Source organism: Sciurus vulgaris, assembly GCF_902686455.1.
Source record: "Sciurus vulgaris genome assembly, chromosome: 4".
Taxonomy (NCBI): Eukaryota; Metazoa; Chordata; class Mammalia; order Rodentia; family Sciuridae; genus Sciurus; species Sciurus vulgaris.
In genome coordinates, this window is record NC_136464.1 from 54,856,540 (window position 1) to 54,873,877 (window position 17,338).

Here is a 17,338-nt window from a genome sequence, read left to right on the forward strand (position 1 = left end):
GAGGGTAAAACCATGCTTTTTAAAAAGTTATTTTTCATAAAAATGTTATATCAACATATAACCGACTATTTTAAAATGATCAAACATTAATAATTTTTATTTTAATTTTGAACAGGGTAAATTATAACACATAAACAAAAGTTATTTGGAGTCCTCAATAATTTTTTTTTTTTTTTGGTACTAGGAATTGAACCCAAGGGTGCCACATCCCCAGCCCTTTTTAATTTTTTATCTTGAGACAGGGTCTTACTAAGTAGCTTAGAGCTTTGCTAAATTGCTGTTGCTGGTCTTGAACTTGCAATCCTACTGCCTCAGCTTCTGGAGCTGCTGGGATTACAGGCCTACACTACAACGCATGGCAAGTTCTCAATTTTTAGGAGTGTAAAGACATTCTTGAGAATTTGAGAACTAGTGATTTGTTTTTACATGCTATTTAATAATTAGTTCAACTGGTTACTTAAGTAGTGCCTAAAATTAGTATTGAATTTCACCAATTCTTAAAAATTGCCTTTGTTCAACTTATATTCATGATTTAACTTTCTTTTTTCCTTGCTCTGAGAAAGTTAATTTGGTTACTACTTAAGGTTTCATGAGTCTCCAAAGTGTTCTATAGTAATTTGTGACACAACTTGAAATTCCCATCATCAGCGTTATTGGACATGCTACCTGAGAAGGATATGGTGTGTCTATTAATATATAGGAAGGACTTTATCAGATTTTTCACTTAACAGAGAACAGGTTCTAGATGGAAAGAGACTCAAAGCAAATCACCAAAGATTGTTAACTCCTGTGGAGGGTATATCTAGGGGACAACAGATTGAAGAATACTGAGTCCAGACCTTGGAGTCCTTCAGAACATGGGTGCCTAGTCACAGCACTTAGAGCATTCACTAGGGATCTTAGCTTGCTTCCCCACTTGCAAATGAATAAAAATAGTATCTATGCCTCAGGCTGGTGGTAAACCAACTTTGGGCTGTAGTTGAAGGCCTAGCGCAATGCCATGAACAGGTAAATCGTTCTTAGGTTACTAGGGAGGGAGGGATCTTTGAGGAGAAATGAAGAAAATATGATTTTGCCTACTTTACAAATGAAAACCAGTGATAGTTTTGTCTGTCATCCTCTGTTTCTAGGGTTGTTGCCTTTTCTTTTTCTCTCATCTTTCTTCCTTTCTCCTACTACATTGGGCTCAATGGTTGGTTTTTCTACAGCTCTGCAAAACAGAACAAATTTTTATTGATTTATTTATTTTGGAAACTTAAAGTTCTATGGTAGGATCATAATATTTTCATTTTATTTCCATAGCACAAGAGAGGATTGTTCCTCGTCCCATTTCTAATAGAAACACTTTCTTAGAGAGAAAAACATGTTATTAGAAGAGTAGGGGCTAAATTCTGTAATAAAATTAGTTTGCAAATAAAACACTTGAACAACTCATACAGTAAAGGAAGTGGCGAGGAAATTTCTAAATTCAATAGAAGCTTCAAGATCATGAAATAGGGCACATTTTACCTGAACCTTAAAGGCAGTTCGAAAGAACCAATTTCCACCTCCCTGTGGTCCAGTTTTGTTTTTGTTTTTTTCATGGACTCCTTTTTGCCCACCCAACGCGAAAACGGAAACTCACAACTCACTCCTTATCAGACTCCTAGGCCCCTTGCTGAGGGGAAAACCAGAAGAAATGATCGAGAGCTTCTGGGCGGCCGCGGCCTTCCCGCCTAAAAGATGAGTGGGCGGGGCCCGAGGGCGGGGCGGGGCGAGTTGCTCCCCCGGCCTCTCCTCTCCCCGCCCCTTTCCCGTGTTTTCCCCGCCCACTCATTTCGCCGAGATCCCGACAGGCCCAGCGGCTAAGGGAGTCACGTGAGTGTGGGCGTTGGAGGGAGCGGCTTGTCTCGACTGCTTCTGGGTCTCTATGGTTGCCAGAGGTGGGCGGCTTTGACCCTGGAGCTGCTAAAGCTCGAGCGTGGACAGGTGAGTGCAGGACTCTGAAGAGGGTAAGGAGACACAGCTGTTTAAGGAAGGCGAAGAGGGTAGCCGAACAGCTTTTAGGGACCCGGGCTTCGGGGCCAGCCTTTGGGCTCGGGCGACTTAGGCGGGATAGGTTTCTCGATGCGCTCAGCTCAGGGTGCTGAAAGGAGTCCTTAGTCCTGCCTGCTTCCCCTGCTTCACTTTCCTTCATCCCACCCGGTCCTTTATCGCTGTCCCTGGAGAACTTCTCCCGGTGTCGGTTCCCACACGCAGGCTTCACTTGGGTGTCGGCGCCCCTCTTAGCGGCGCCCAGTAGGCACAGGTAGCCTTGACCGGTTCTCCTGGAATTTGTGGATGTGGTCGGAAGTGGGTGCGGGAGTTTACACTTGGATCTCTGATAGGGAAATATATTAATCACTGAGTCGAAAAAAGAAGTGGAAAGTCATCGTCGCCTTAAGGGAAGAAAACAAAGTATAGTGCTTCTCGCTGTCCAGTTTATCTTTTGCAGCGCCTTTGAGATCTCATTCCGTCTGTGCCCATCTCTGCCCGCCCCCACCCCAGAGCGCTCCAGTGTCTCTCGTTTCCTTCTCACCATCCCATCCTGGTACACCGTACGATTTTTTTTTTTTTTTCTTAAAAAACTATACATTATTTAAAAATTTAAAAAATGAAGTACAGCCTTAATCCATCTCTCACATTTAATAATTTCCATTCTAAATATTTCCATTTAAAAATGGTAGACAATTCAAACGATGTTTTGAGAACGAGCCGGGTGTTACTGACACACTGTGTTGAGACAGGAGCTTCGGACGGACTGTTCTTTAAGTTGTCATCTCTGTAATCTTTACCTCTCATTTAGATATCTGAAACATTGTTAATAGAAGTAGAATAAACATTTTATATCTAAGAGATTTAAATACTCTCCCTGTGATATCTTGGAAAACCCACATTTTCTTCCAGTTCTTTTTGTTTTGTTTTAGTTGTACATGGACGTAATACCTTTATTCATGTGGTGCTGAGGATGGAACCCAGTGCCTCACACATGCTAGGCAAGTGCTCTACCACTGAGCCACTGCCCCAGCCCTCTTTCAGTTCTTTCATAAATAGATGTTTCTATCACGCTTTTTCAGTGGCTTCTTTGATACACTTTTGTTATGTCAAAGCTTCCCTTTGGGTCAAGTGTGGAAGTGATCTAGCAGTTTTAGGCGTTTGCATAAGGTTAAACAGGTTTGGAGTTGATAACTGTAGGAGAGTTTAGGTCTTTGAACCATATGTCAAATTAACCAACCTGCTGGCTGTCTGTGGACAAGGTAATGAGTGTAGAAGAATGCCTTATCCTAAAAATTTCAGAACTTTCTACTACTTGTCTCTGAGAAGTTGTGGCCTCCGGCTTATGTTTGTTCCCACTCTTGATAAATCTTTTATTATCTTTTCCATTTAGAGGATCTCACTCTGCCCACCTCTTTATGTCAAGAAAGTGTTATTGACACCTGAGTGTCCTTACTGAGGATCATAAAACGCCAAATAATATTAACAAAAAGTGAAGATGGCTTCTGTGCCTGGGGAAAATGGGAAAAAGTGATAGAAGCTAACAAAAGCCTTTTTAGCTGTCTTCCTGTATACTCTTTTTTCCTTTTCCTTTTTTTTTTTTTTTTTTTTTTTTTTTTTTTTTAATATAGTTGTTCACTCTGTTGCCCAGGCTGGTCTCCAGCTGTTGGGCTCAAGTGATCCTCTGCCTCAGCCTCCCAAGTAAGACGGATTACTAATGCCTACCACTTCTCCCAGCTTTGTTGAGTGGATTTTTTATATTCCCAAAGGGTTTGTCGTGTGACTCATTTTCCTTTATTTAAGAAAAAACTTAACGGTATGTGATTACTCTCATAATTTGATATTATGTTAAATAATTGTAACAGATACTTAACTGACCAGCTTCTTCAGGTCTTACAGTATTTAGAATTATAGTACTGCAATAATTACGTAGCAAACTGGCAAATACATAATATATTTAAAGTTACAAAACCTGAATATCCCAGAGCAAAGGTACTAGCCCTGTAATGACAATAAATATTTGCAGCAGTGTAATTGGTAAAACCTTATTTAAACGTAATTTTTCAACTTTTAAACTTCAAAGTTAGTTTCACTTCTTGAGCAATTTTTACAGTAGCTGTAGCACTTGCTAAATATTAATGATTGTTCCATACAGAGTTGTTTAATATATTCCTTTTTAACATGAGAGCCATTTTTATTAGTGCATCTTAAGTATACAGAATAATGAGTTTCATTGTGGCACGTTTGTACATGCAACTAACATTCTTTGAGTAGGTGTCCCATGAGAGGGTGGGATACAGGGACTTCACTGTCATGGTGGCTGAAATTAGTCACAAATTTAAAATTCTTTCATTCTTTTTTGAAGTACTAGTTTATTTTTAATTGACTCAGTAATTTTACATATTTATGGGGTACATTGTGATACTTCAGTACACATGTACTTATAAAGTAATATTGGCATCTGATGAAAAATCATAGAAAATTGCAAAAAATAAAATGAAAATAGTTAATAATTTCAAAAACAAATAATTATTGCTAATTTTTGGTGGATTTCCTTCCAGTGTGTTTTAATGCATGTGTGTGTGCATGTGTCTTTTTTCAAATATTTGATATGATGAGCTATGTGACATTTCTATCCTCCACTTAACCTTTCATTAAATCTGGACTAATTTCCCTAATGTCAAAAATTCTTTGAGACTATTATTTTAATAATTCAAATTCTACACCTTAGACTTCCTTATTCTCCCTTTGTAAAAGACTTAATGTTTTCAAATGTTCTCTAGTATAAACATAGTTCAGGATACCTTTGCATAGATAAGCTTATTAGTTTAAATCATATAATAATTTTTAAGGTTCTTGGCAAATGTTACTGAGTTGATTTCTAAGATGCTCTATGCATTGATGAAATGTGACTTATTCATGTCAATGTGCTTTTGCCACAACTTATTTTTATTATTGCTATTAATATTTTAATTTGTCAATTTGATAGGTATGAAGGGGACCTGACTGCTTCTGTTTGCTTTATTTCAGAATATTTTTATTTTCTATTGCCTGATTATATTTCCTCCATAGTAAAATTTTTCTTAATGTAAAAAACAAAACCAAAAGAAAAAAAATTCTTTGATTATATCCCCCCCTCCTCCACTGTTCTCCCCTTCTCTTTCCCAGATCTACTTCCTGTCCTCTAATGGTTTCCCTGGGAACAAATTTTATTATTATTATTATTATTATTATTATTATTTGGTGCTGGGGATTGAACCTAGGGGTGCTCTGCCACTGAACTATATCCCTATCCTTTTTTAAGTTTGAGCCAGGGTCTTGCTAACTTGTTCAGGGCCTCACTGTGTTGCTGAGGCTGTCCTGGAACTCATGATCCTCTTGTTCCAGCCTCCCAAGTCCCTGGGATTGTAGGTGTGCACCACTGCACCTGGCTCAGTGAACCAGGTTTTAAAAAAAGGTTTACCACTCACAACCCTCCACTCCTGTTGAAAATGAAAGTTGCTTTATTTTGTGCCAAAGGGGGGAAAAATATTGTTCTTTCTAGGTACATGTTTTATTTGTTCTGGTAAATTATGAGAAAATTGTTAAAGCTCCCCCTGACCTCTAGAATTGTACCCAGGGGCACTTAACCACTAAGCCACATCCACATCCCCAACCCTTTTTATTTTGAGACAGGGTCTTGCTAATTTGCTTAGAGCCTTGCTGAATTGCTTCGGCTGTCTTTGAATTTTCAATCCTCCTGCCTCACTCCTGAGCTGGTGGGGTTACAGGTGTGTGCCACAGTGTGGCTGTTAATGCTTTTAAGCCATTAATTATAAATATCTGATCATATTTGAGAAGAAAACAGAGGAACGGTGTGCTTTAAGTGTTTTATTTTTCCTATCATAAAAACAAAGTTTGATAAACCTGTCGTGGTTCGTGCGTGCAATCACAGCAACTCAGGAGGCTGAGGCAGGAGAACCTGAATTTGAAGTCAACCTCAGCAATTTAGTGAGACCCTGTCTGAAAATAAAATATAAAAAGAGCTGGGGAGGTAGATCAGTGGTTGAGTGCCCCTGGGTTCAGTACCCAGAACCAAAATAAATAAATGAATAATGTGTGCTTATATTTGAAAAATGAAAACATTATAGAAAATATAACATTTAAACATTGATCTTTTTCCTTAGTAGCAGATCCCTAGTTCCCTTTGTATATTTGGGGATCAAGGTGGAAAAGTAGTTGAGACTGTGGAGTCAGGCTCCCTGAGAAAGATAGTAGTAATAGCACTGGGCTTATACCCTGCAATCTTAGGAACCACAGAAGAAAGAGAACTTACTTTTCTCTGCTGTTCTAGCAAACTGCTGTCTGGTAGTCTTATTGGACCGACTTGTGTCTTCTCACTCATCCTAGAGAGGCCAGTTGGTGTGGCCAGGTGGTATAATGCTTTGTGTGACCAGGTTTCAATTTTATTTCTACTGTGGATTAGGAAAATAGGGAACATAGTTTTAAATCACATCACATGAATTAGAATTGGGGAATATTTCGTTCCCAAGGGTAGATTGAGGTGTTATTTCCCAGAGAAGGAGAATGGTTGCTGGATAGGTAAAAATGAGAGGTATTTGTATTTGGTTTTGTGTGTGTGTGTGTGTGTGTGTGTGTGTGTGTGTGTGTTTTCTCTGTACTGGGGATTGAATTCAGAGTTTTATGCATAATAGGCAAGTGCTGTAGCACTGAGCTACATCCTCATTCCTTTTATTTTTTATTTTGAGACAAAGTCTGATTAAATTGCCCAGGCTGGCCTCTAACTTGCATTTCTCCTGCCTCAGCTTGTTTTACACTTGTATTTAGCTTGTATTTGTATTTTTAAGAGAACCTGCTTTCCTTTTGCAGTTGTATCTATAGTTTGTGCAATGATTTTTTTCCTTTTTAAAATGCCTATGAAGGTCCATAGACCTTGAAATTTCAATGCTTCCAGTGTATATTTGTATTGTTATTATATGTATAGGATCCTTGCAATTTAAATTTTTCTCCTGTGGATATTTATTGTCATCACATGTCTAGTACCTTTGCTGTGGAGTAGTCAGTTTTATAACTTTAAATATATTGTATATTTGACCAGTTGGTAAAATTGATTATTGGGTTTTTTTGTTTTTGGTGCTGGGTGATGAACCCAAGGACTAGTGCGTGCTAAGCACACTTTCTATCACTGAACTACAACCTTAGTTCCATGAATATTGATATTTTTATTACAGTGAGTAAATTTGACTGAGGTACCATGGTTAATGAACAGTAAATATAAATATTTTTGTAGAAACCACTTCATTTTGAGCATTATAATAAAAATCACTGTGCTGACAGTAATTGTCATTACGGGGTATTAACTTTAAAACCATAGTTAATGTTAATGTTAATGTCTGTTTTTTATCATTATGCATTCTTCTGATGGTTCATTGTATTTTAAGAGAAAATATAATTAAAGTAATATTGTTTCCTCCACTGTATTTTTGATGGGAAGAAATGTCAGCATCTCTATATTCAGTGGACATTTGAACTTTAATTGCTAACATTGGCAGCACAGTCTTCAGTTTAGATAGATATATATTCTAAAACATAACTCCATTACTTCTTATATTTATTTTTTATTTATTTTGTCTTTATTTTTGTTGGTTTTTTTATTTTGTTATTTCTTTTTCTATCACTTTTTAACATTGAGGAAGATACTTAATCTCTGTGAATTTGAGGTTGCTCCATTTGCAAAATGGAAATGATGACTGTTTCATAGGGGTCTTGTGAACATTAAGTTAATTTTGTGTACACCAAGTGTCTGGGATGTAGAGGTTCTCCTTAAATGTTTTTGTTAGTAATAACAGAAATAATGCATTAGTAATTTTATTTTCCCAATAAACATTCCCAATTTCAGAATGTTTAGCACCAGTCTTGTTTTGTACTGGCGATTGGGGCCTTATGAATGTTAGGAAAGTACTCTAACCCTGAGCTCCATCTCCTGAGCTCCATCCTCACCCCCCAGTCTTTTTTTTTTTTTTTTTTTTTTTTTTCACTTTTAAGAAATAAAGGTAGTACTTCACTCTCCTACTAATAGGATTGAGTCAGTATTCTGCAATTTGGCATATAAAGAAGTCAGAATGTGTTTGGTGAACAAATGAGTAGACAAAATATTTCATCTGCTTTAAGTAGAATAAGGATACAGTCTAATAGATTAAGTCTGTACTCTGTAACCTTTATCGCTCTTTGGCATTGAGAGAACTTACTGGATAGATTTAGGAAATTCTGTCTCCATATTCTACCACACATTTACAACATGTATCTTAACAGGTACTGGGGCACTGGAGGGAGAGATGAAAAGTAAATTTCATTTTCCGGGGAACTTACAGTCTAGTGGAGGAAACAGATCAATTGATAATTAAATTTAAGCCAGTTTAAATTTTTAAAAAATTGTTTCAATTCACTAGATTTGTTTCTGGTACTCAGTAGTCACATATGGCTACTGACTATAGCATAGATGTAAGATATATTTTCTGTCATTGTAGCATATTCTATTTGACAGCTGTTGTAGAACATTATAAATGAATTTGCATTCTCTAGATCAAGGCAATAGTAAATTTGTATTTCAGCCATATTTGGAAATCATATTTTTAAAAATTGTCCAGTTAGGTGGGACATGGTGATGCATACCCAAAGTCCTTGCACTTAGGAGGCTGAGATAGGAATATTCCTTGAGCCTAGGAATTTGAGGCCTATTGGCAACAAAGTGGGGCCCCCACCTCAGAAACCAAACAAAACAAATTATCAGATGGATTCTATTGTAATGCATTTCAAATAAGAAGTATTGTTAATTTTCTCAATTTTCAGCTATTTCCTGTGTGAAATAGTGAAAAAAGCAGATAAAAATAAGGGACACTAGTGAACACCTCTCGTCCCAACTACTCAGAAGGCTGAGTCAGGAAGATCACAAAATTTGAGCCCAGCTGGGTAACTTAGTGAGATCCTGTCTTAAAATAAAATAAATGATAGGGGTGTGGCTTAGCATCCTGGATCCTGGGTTCAATCCCCCGTACTGTCCAAAACAACAATAAAACCAACCAGAGGAAAGCAGAGGTTTTCTAGACATTGGACATCATACAAAAAGGAGAATGATGCCGGAGAGTTGAGAAACAAACAAGATGAGCTTTGTGATTGCTCTGGCTTGCTGCCTAGAAGAGTGTATCAGCTGCAGAGCAGGAAGGGAGAACCCAGGCAAAGCATGATGGTTTCCCTTAATTGAGGGTGTCTGCTGACTATGTAGTCTCTGAAGGATGTTTGCCTTCGTAGGTATGGTAAATTAGCTATAAACTAAATGCTACTCTGGCCTCGTCTGTAAAGCAAGATCCAAGGGTCAAACTGTCTCCAGGTAACTTAATCATGTCCCAGAAGAAAGCTCAATTATAGTTATAGGAAGACAGAAATGTCCAGCATACAAGGTTAAATTCACATTGCCTGGCATCCAATCAGAAATTACTAGGTGTACAAAGAAGCAGGAAAATATGACATAATGAGGGAAAAAAAAAACAAATTATGAAGTGACAAAGAAGATAAGATTAGTGGAAATGGGCATTAAATAGTTATAGAACATAATAAAATTTACCCACACTCATTAGAATGATTGTTTTTTAAAACAGTGTATTGCATATGCGTAGGTAACCAGGAAAAAGATTAAACATGCTAAGTAGAGACAGAGAAGGTATGAAAAGACCCACACTGGATTTACTGAGATGGAAACTATAGTATTTGTGATGAAAAGTATATTTGATGGAATTAATGGCAGATTAGATATTAGAGAAGAAAACCTAAACCAAGGCTCAAGAAGTATACAAAATACTCTTTGCAGAATTCTAACCAAATCACTTAAACTTTCATGGAACCTTTAGCTGTAACTTTTTATTTTTGATTTTTGGTACCAGGGATTAAACCAAGGGACACTCAACAACTAATTACAACCCCAGTCCTTTTTTTTTCTGGCCACTAAGAGATGATTTTTTAAAAAAAACTTTATTTTTTAGGGTTTTTTTTTTTATTAAAATCTTTTTAATTTTTACAGACTGCATTTTGATTCATTGTACACAAATGGGGTACAACTTTTCATTTCTTTGGTTGTACACAATGTAGATTCACACCATTCATGTAATCATAAATATACATAGGGTAATACTGTCTGTTTCATTCTATCATCTTTCTGTCCCCCACCCCCTCCCACCCCATTTTCTTATATACCATCTAAAGTTCCTTCATTCTTCTCTCCCCCCCACCACCCCCCGTCATTATATATCGTCATCCACTTATCAGAGAAAACATTTGGCTTTCAGTTTATTGGGCTTGGCCCATTTCACTTAGCATGATATTTTCCAACTTCATCCATTTACCAGCAAATGCCATAATTTTATTCTTCTTTATGGCAGAATAATATTCCAGTTTCTTTATCCATTCATCAATAGAAAGGCATCTAGGTTGGTTCCACAATCTAGCTATTGTGAATTGAGCTTCTATGAACATTGATGTGGCTGCATCACTGTAGTATGCTGAAAGTCATTTGGATATAAACTGAGGAGTGGGACAGCTGGGTCAAATGGTGGGTCCATTCCAAGTTTTCTGAGGAATCTCCACACTGCTTTCCAGAGTGGCTGCACCAATTTGCAACTCCACCAGCAATGTATGAGTGTGCCTTTTTCCCCATGTCCATGCCAACACTTATTATTGCTTCTTGATAATAGCTGTTCTAATTGGAGTTAGATGAAATCTTAGGGTGGTTTTAATTTGCATTTCTCTAATTACTAGGGGCAATGAGCACTTTTTCATATATTTGTTGATCACCTGTATATTTTCTTTGTGAAGTATCTGCCCAGTTCCTTAGCCCACTTATTGACTGGGTTCTTTGTATTTTTGGTGTAAAATTTTTTAAGTTCTTCATAAACTTTGGCGATGAGTGCTCTGTCTGAAGTGTGTGTGGAAAAGATTTTCTCCCACTCTGTAGGCTCTCTTTTCACATTATTGATTGTTTCCTGTGTTGAGAAAAAGCTTTTTAGTTTAGATCTATCCCATTTATTGATTCTTGCATTTATTTCTTGCGCTGTGGGGGTCTTGTTAAGGAAGTCTAGTCCCCAGCCCTTTTTGTATTTTATTTAGAGACAGGATTTCTCTGAATTGCTCAGAGCCTCCCTAAATTGTTGAGCTGGCTTGAATTTGCAGTCCTCCTGTCTCCGCCTCCAAGCCGCTGGTATTACAGGTGGGCACCACCACACCCAGTCTATATGTAACTTCTTACTTGCAGAAAGTAAAAGAAACAGAGAAACAATTTTAACTTTACTATAAGGAAGCAATCAGACAAATCCGGAATTCGAGAAAGACTATAGTGTAATCGCCCTCTTCTCTGCAGAACTTAGGGTTGTACTGTTCTTGTGCAACATATAATGCCACTGAATTGTATGCTTAAATGTGGTTAAAATGAGCTGGACATGGTGGTGCATGCCTGTAATCCCAGTGATTTGATTGGCCTAGGCAAGATGATCACAGGTTTGAGCCAACATTGGCAATTTAGCAAGACCCTGTTTTAAAACAAAAAATAAAAGAAAGGATTGGGGATGTAGCTCAGCATTCCTGGGTTCAATCCCCAGTACTGCATGCATATGCAAAGTAGTTAAAATGGTAAATTTTATGCATATTTTACCATAATTTAAAACTTTACCTGTTAAATAATTAATGTACAACGGCATTAAGTACATTCATGCTATCATATAACTATCATTGCCAATAATTTCCAGAAATTTCTTTTTCCCAAACTGAAACTCCAAACTGATTAAACACTAACTCCCCACTTCCCTCTTCTTCCAACCTCTGACAACCTCCAATCTACTTTCTTTCTGTATGATTTGACTACACTTAAGTACTTCATATAAAGGAAACCACACAGTATTTATATTTTTTGTTACTGGCTTTTTTCACTTAGTATAATGTCTTCAGAGTTCATCCATTTTGTAACATAGGCCAGAATTTCCTTCTTTTTAAAGGCTGAATAATATTTAACACACACACACCACATACCACATTTCGCTTATCCCTTTGTTCGTTGAGTTGCCTTTACCTTTTAGCCATTGTAAATAATGCTGCTTTGAGCATGGCTGGTTATGTATCTTTTCTAGTCCCTGTGTTTAATTCCTTTGAATATAAGTGAAATTGGTAGATCATATTGTAGCTGTGTGTTTAATTTTTTTTTTTTTGAGAAATTGCCATACTTTTTCCATAGTGACTGCACCATTGTACATTCCCAGTAGCAATATACAGAGTTTCAGTTTCTCCTCATTCTTGTCAGTGCCTTTTGTTTTTAATAGTAGTTCTTATGGATTGGGTCAATTTATGTTAGATATATTTTAACATACAAAACCCCCTAAGGTTGTGAGGGAAGGTAGAGAAAGGTTGTATATGGAGCAACTGTTACAGATTAAGAGGGACAAAACCAAAGATAATACACAATATTTGTGTAGATTCTGATTTGAAAAATCAGCAGTACACTTTGGGGAGTTTGAATATATCCTGGCATTAGAAGCTTTTAGAAAATTATTGTTAATTTGAATATGTTTGTTAATAGTTCTGCTGTCATACAGGAAAATATAAAAATACTTAGGGACAAGTGGTGTGATATCTGTAACTTACTTTAAAAGGATTCAACATAAAAAGAAGCTTAATAGAGAAATAACTGAAGCAAATAGGTGAAATGTTAATTTGATAATGTGCATTTGGTGTTCATAATAATATTTGTAATTTGTTTAGAAGTTTTAAATTATTTAGCAGTTTTTAAAAATTTGATCATTACCACTGCTAGTTTCTTCTTTTTATAATTTATCTATGGATTTTGTTTTCCTTTTTTTTTTTTTTTTTTTTTTTTTGCGGTGCTGGGGATCGAACCCAGGACCCTGTGCTTGTAAGGCAAGCACTTTACCAACTGAGCTATCTCCCCAGCCCTGATTTTTTAAATTTGTATGTGCATGCGTATTACTGAGTATTGAGCCTAGGGGTGTTCTGCTTCTGGGCTACATCCCAGCTGTTTTTGTTTTGTTTTTTTAATTTTTATTTTGAAACAGGCTCCCACTAAATTGTTCAGACTGGCTTCAAACTTTCCATTCTCCTTACAAAGTTGCCCAAATTACTGGGATTATAGGTGTATACCACCATACCTAGTTTTCTATTCTTTGTATTTAGTTAGATTGCATTTTTTTTTTTTTTTTTTTCAGTGCTGGGGATTGAACCCAGGGCCTTGTGCTTGCAAGGCAAGCACTCTGCCAACTGAGCTATCTCCCCAGCCCTAGATTGCATTTTAAGAAGTGAGTTTTGAGTCAACTTGACCAGTAGAGTGTAGTCTTCATGTGTATCTCAGGTTTTGAAGAAGCAATTTAACTGTCAAAGCTTTGGCAGGACTCCCACTCTTTTAGCCTAGAGGTTTTAATTTCATGCTCTATAGAAAAATGTTTCTAACTCATTAATAATTTCTTTACTGACTGCATATTTTCTTTAGACTCAGATTAAAGTCTCTGGTGAACTCCTGAGTACTATGTATTCTATATTAAGATTAATGAAGTGTTATTATTTTTTGGTTAAGAAGGTAGATGGCAGAATCTTTAGTGTTATTGTGTGAAGTCTGGGATTCTAGCACAAGAAATTAAACATTCTAACTTTATTACTATGGACTGTGGTTTGTAAATTTGTTTAAGCCTATTTACTAGTTGCTTTTCCTAATTAAGCATATCCAAATTTATTTCTGTAGCATAGAATGATAGAACACAATCAAATAAGAAGTTACTAGATGTGGTTTCTCTTTCCCACTTTTCCACTTACCTAGCTTTGTGTTCCTTTCTTCCCCCCTTCTGTGATCTTTGTTTTTTATTAGTGCATTCTAATATACAGAATAATGGCTGAGTGCTTTGACACATGTCTGTAATCCTAGCAACTCTGGAGGCCAAGGTAGGAGAATTGCAAGTTTGAGGCCAGCCCAGGCAACTCTGTGAGAGCCTGTTTCAAAATAAAAAGGACTGGAAGTGTAACTAGTACTACAATTCCTAGTATTGCAAAATAAATAAATACATACACACACACACACACACACACAGGATAATAGGTTTCATCATGCTATATTTGTTGTTGTTTGTTTGATTTTGATCATACTGGGGCTTGAACCCAGTTTCTACCACTGAGTTACATACCTAGCCCAACTTTATCTCTTGGCGAAGTTGCCCAAAATATCATCCTCTCTGACCTGTTTATTTTCATGTTGATATTTTGAAACTTTGAAAATCTCTTTCAGCTCTAGTATACCCTTTTTTCCTTTATATTTTAATCAATGTTTGAAAGTATTTGGGGCACACCATGTACTGAATTCTTTTGACAAAAGTGTTTGGGTTTCTTTTCTTTGTTTTTTTGTTTTTGTTTTTGTTTTTTTAAATTAAAACAATAAACTTTTGTCTTCTTAACCCGGCAACTTCTTTTTTTGTGGCAACGAAAATTTTTCTTTGTGCTGAGAAATATATTTATTATAATTCTTTCTTTGAGTAGTAAAATAGAAAAATTTAAACAGCATGTTGTACTAGATATTCTGTACTTGCCCCACTATATTCTCTCAATTTTCTCTACTTGGCTTTATACCACCATGAGTCCCCCTCCTTTTTTTTTTTCTTTTAGTACTTTTAGTTGTAGGTGGATACAGTACCTTTTTAAAATTTATTTCTATGTGGTGCTAAGGATCAAACCTAGTGCCTCACACATGCTAGGCAAGTGCTCTACCACTGAGCCAAATCCCAGCCCACAAACTCTTTTCCTTCCTTTCTCTATGTCCAGTAGAGTTTGACCAGGAGAGAAGGTGGGAAGAGAGCGAAGTCTGGATATTTATTTACCTGACTCCCTCTTGTTTGGTTGATAATATTTGTATTCCTCTGCTGAAGGTCACATAATGCTTGTCAGGTGGTCCTCTCCGGAAACTATAGCTGTGATTGAGTTTTAATTAACTACACTTTCCCTGACCCATTCAAGCATAGTGACTTCCCACTGGTATTATGTCCAGGGTGCTTCGCTGTCTACTGTTGGTTTTTATTCTGCCAATATCTTTTTTAAAACAGCCCTGTTATTAAATTCTAATTACACTACTTTTGGGCAATTTCTGCCCAATCAATTACTGTATTTCTCATAATAAGTTTTTAGACTAGATTGGATAATCTTTTTTTTTTTTAATTGTAGGTAGACACAAGACATTTATTTATTTATTTATTTATTTATTTATTTATTTTATGTGGTGTTGAGGATTGAACCCAGGGCCTCACATGTGCTAGGCGTTCACTCTACCACTGAGCCACAACTTCAACCCCTGGATTTTCTTTTTTAAATTGCAGTAGAGTGTGCATAATGTAAAATTTATCATCTTGACCACTTAAGTATACAATTCTGTAGCTTTAGTAGTTATTCACCAACCATCGCCACTATCCATTCTTAGAACTTTTTCATCATTCCTAGTAGAACCTCTACCCTTTAAACAGTAACTTCTCATGACCCCTCCTCTTAGTCCTTGGTAATAATAATACTTTCTGTTTCCATGAATTTGACTATTTTAGTTACCTCACATAAGTGGAATCATATAATTGTCCTTTTGTATCTGACTTCACTTAGAATCATGTTCTCAGGGTTCATCCATGTTGTAGCATGTCACAGTTTCCTTCCTTTTTAAGGCTTGATAATATTGTTTTATGTACATGCCACATTTTGTTTATCCATTCTCTTGTTGGTGGATACTTGGGCTGTAACCACTTTTTGGCTGTTGTAATGCTGCTATGAAAATTGATGTACAATTGTCCATTTGAGTCCCTGCTTTTAGTTCTTTTAGGTATGTACCTAGAAGTGGAATTGTAGGATCATATAGTAATTCTATATTCTACTTTTTGTTTTCATTTTTTGTGGCTCCAAGAATTGAACCCAGAGCCTTGTGCATGCGACCGCCTCCTGGCTCTTTTTATTTTGAAACAGTTTCTCACTAAGTTACCCAGGCTGTTCTTGAACTTGTGATCTTTCTGCCTCATCCTCTTAAGTAGCTGGGATTCCAGGTGTGTGCCACCATGTTTGGTTTATGTTCTAGTTCTTAAGGAGCTACCAAACTGTTTTTCACAGTGGTGTACAGTTTAACATTCCCTCCAGCAGTGCTTTATATTTTAATGCATGTTCCCCATTTCCCTTGTCTGGAAACTGAAAATAGTGCAAATTAGAAAGGATTCACAGGAGTACTTAAAAAGTAAAAAGTATAGAGTTCTTACAAATGCAAGGTGGCATTCTTATTGAGTATTGATTTCTTCATTCTGTCTTTACATGTCATTTTTGTACTATAGTAGGATTTGGAGCTTTTAATTGAATTAGATAGCCCATAGGGTATTATAACTCTGTGATCACTAAGCTACATTCCCAGCAGACCGCCCCCCCCAACACACACACCTTTTTAAAAATTAGACAGGGCCTCACTAAGTTGCCCATGCTGACCTCAAATTTACAATCATCCTGCCTCTCAGCCTCTCAAGTAGTTGGGATTTTAGGTGCGTACCACCACACCAGGCTGTAATGCATTATTATTGACCAATATTTTGTATTTTCCTTATTTCTTAAAAACTTATTCTGCCTAGGGTCTTTCTCAGTGTTTTGAAGTGCTTGGTTTTAGTGAGCGCTTTTGCTGTATGTTCCCATGTTAAAGCTTTATGGACACTATCACATTCCAGACATTCCAATGAGTGAATTACCTAATTAACAAATACAAATGAGGATATGGCTGTTGGTATGCATGGGCCATTTAGTTTTGTTGTTAAATGATTAGTTTAGCTCAGTCTAACTATTGGATGGTTGATTGTCATTATATATTGTATATATCATGTGGGACCACTTTTCTTCATGATTGTCTGCTGTTTATCAAACTCAAGCATTAAAAGTACACAAGTTTACCTGGTTTTTTGGTCTTCAGTTTCCTTATGAAATGAAGGAAACGAAACGAAGGTTCCTGTGTCACATAAAACTTATATTAATTATATAAGTTTAAATGCTTTTTTTCCTTATTAATTTCTCTTTTTATTATAGGGGACTTAGCCATGAACCTAGGATTGGTGAGGAAGAGGTATCTTTCTTCCTCCACATATATATGTATAAAAAGAGTCTATATAATCTGGGCATGGTGGCACATGCCTATAGTTCCAGTCAACTTTTTTACTGCTGTGGCCAAAAGACCTGACAAGAACAATTTTAAGGAGAAAAAGTTTATTTGGGGGCTCACTGTTTCAGAGGT

General features: G+C 36.6%; 1 protein-coding gene across 3 annotated transcripts in view; it reads left to right on the top strand.

The window, feature by feature from the left end:
* Window positions 1-1,829: 1,829 nt before the first annotated feature.
* The window catches only part of MICU1 (mitochondrial calcium uptake 1), a 204,393-nt gene continuing 188,884 nt past the window's right edge, over window positions 1,830-17,338 (top strand). For 2 of the 3 annotated variants that reach the window (XM_079137084.1, XM_079137086.1), the window contains exon 1: window positions 1,830-1,968. The gene's annotated coding sequence lies outside the window, so the exon portion shown is untranslated. The remainder of the gene's footprint in view (window positions 1,969-17,338) is intronic. The other variant, XM_079137085.1, reaches the window with a different exon arrangement.